At 39.4% G+C, this 2,077-nt stretch overlaps 1 non-coding gene across 1 annotated transcript; it reads right to left on the bottom strand.

Moving 5' to 3' along the window:
- Positions 1 to 805: 805 nt before the first annotated feature.
- LOC116117409 lies at positions 806 to 912 on the bottom strand. Its single transcript, XR_004125946.1, has one exon. It is a non-coding gene; the product is annotated as a small nucleolar RNA R71 (small nucleolar RNA).
- Between the last annotated feature and the right edge of the window lie 1,165 nt (positions 913 to 2,077).

Here is a 2,077-nt window from a genome sequence, read left to right as displayed (position 1 = left end):
TCCAACTTGAAAAATACTTAGGAAAATTAGTGCTTAACAACCAATCCTCGTGGGAATGATACTCACTCATCACTTTATTACTTTGTGCGACTAGTGCACTTGCTATCATTGCATGTTGTAGTTACAACACATCAAGTTTTTGGCACCGTTGCCGGGGATTGATTTTTGGGTTAACAATGAGTCTTTCTTGTGTTAGCTAGATTGGAGTTTTATTTTTGTTTTTCTGTGTTTGTTAGTTTAATTTTTGTTGTTCTTTTCTATTGGTTTGTGATCTCACTTTTTCTCTATTTCTGTGTAGTTTATGCGAAGAGCAAAATGTCAGCCAGTGGTTCTTGTTGATCTAGAGATTGAGAGAACCACTAGAAGACTTAACATAGAGAGAAGAGAACGAGAGGCTACAGTTGAACTAGAGGACATAGTTATTGAGATGGCAAAAAATAGAGCATTAAGGGAAGTCTCAATTCCCATAGTTGAAGGTAGTGGGTCAAGCATAACTAGACAAGCGGTACAAGCCAACAACTTTGAGATAAAGCCGGCAATCATCTAGATGATTCAGCAGTCAGTATAGTTTAAGAGAGATTTGAAGGAAGATCCAAATCTGCACATTGCCAATTTTTTAGAGATTTGCGATACTTTCAAGTCAAATGGAGTGTCAGATGACACCATTAGATTGAGACTATTCCCGTTTTCATTGAGGGATAAATTTAAGGGATGGTTAATGGCACTACCATCAGGAACGATCACAACATGGAATGATTTAGCACAGAAGTTCCCGGCCAAATTCTTTCCTCCAGCAAAATCGGCAAAACTGAGAAATGATATCACATCGTTTATACAGGAAGAGTCTGAATCATTATATGAGGCTTGGGAAAGATACAAGGAATTACTAAGGAGGTGTCCACACCATGGGTTGCCAGTTTGGATGCAAGTCCAAACGTTTTACAATCGATTGATGGTTAATGTGCAAACTATGGTGGATACAGCATCGGGAGGAGCACTGCAAAATAAGACACCTGAAGAAGCTCATGAGTTGCTTAAAGTTCTTGCAAGTAACAACTATCAAAAAACCTAATGAAAGGGTGCAACCGAAGAAATATATGGGTCTTCATGAAGTTGATGCATACAAGACCATTTCAGCCTAACTCACAGCACTTCAGTAACAGTTGGGAAGTATGCAGGTAAATTTTATTCAAGCTCCTCATCTAATTTGTGAAGTTTGTGCAGTTGTTCATGTGAGCAGTGAATGCCAAGTAGGGAACACGTTTGCTTTAATGTCTTCATCGTCAAAACAGGTTAACTACTTGGCAGGAAATCAAAGGCAACCGAACAATCTGTACTCCAACACATATAATCCTGGTTGGAGGAATCATCTAAACCTGTCTTGGGGCAATCAGAATCAACAGAATCAGCAAAACAATCAATGGAACCAAAAAGCAATGCCAAACAACCAAGCAGGGGTGAACAATCAACAAGGAGAGCAAAGAGTGACAAAACTGGAGGATATGTTTGGAAAATTTATGGAAGAGACCACAGGTTTCATGAATGAGACGAGGACGAATTTCAAAAATCAAGGGGCGTCCATTCAGAACTTGGAGGTACAGGTGGGGCAATTGGATGATAAGCTAAATAAGAGACCACAGGGTTCCCTACCAAGCAACATAGTGACTAACCCACGTGAGCAAGCAAATGCAATAACTCTGAGAAGTGGGATAGTTTTGGAAGAGGTGGAACAATCAGGGAAAGAAGAAAGTACACCAAAAGAAAAGGAAGATTCCAATGAGGAAGTTGACGAAGAAATAATTGCTGAAGAGAAACCAATCAGTTCTAGGGAAGATGAACAAAAGCGGGAAGAGAGGAAAAGACAAAAGAAAGAGAAATTGCCATTCCCCGAGATACCACCAGAGTTGGCACATGACACCCCTCCCGTGCCTTTTCCTTAGAGACTCAAGAAAAGGAATCAGGATAAGCAGTTTTTCAAATTCATTGAAATATTTAAAAAACTGCATATTAACATTCCTTTTGCAGATGCATTGCAACAGATATTGAGCTACGCGAAATTTCTCAAAGAGATTTTATC

Source organism: Pistacia vera, unplaced genomic scaffold, assembly GCF_008641045.1.
Source record: "Pistacia vera cultivar Batoury unplaced genomic scaffold, PisVer_v2 Contig807, whole genome shotgun sequence".
Classification (NCBI taxonomy): Eukaryota; Viridiplantae; Streptophyta; class Magnoliopsida; order Sapindales; family Anacardiaceae; genus Pistacia; species Pistacia vera.
Note: the sequence above shows the minus strand (reverse complement) of the source record. Positions and strands in the feature narration are given on the sequence as shown.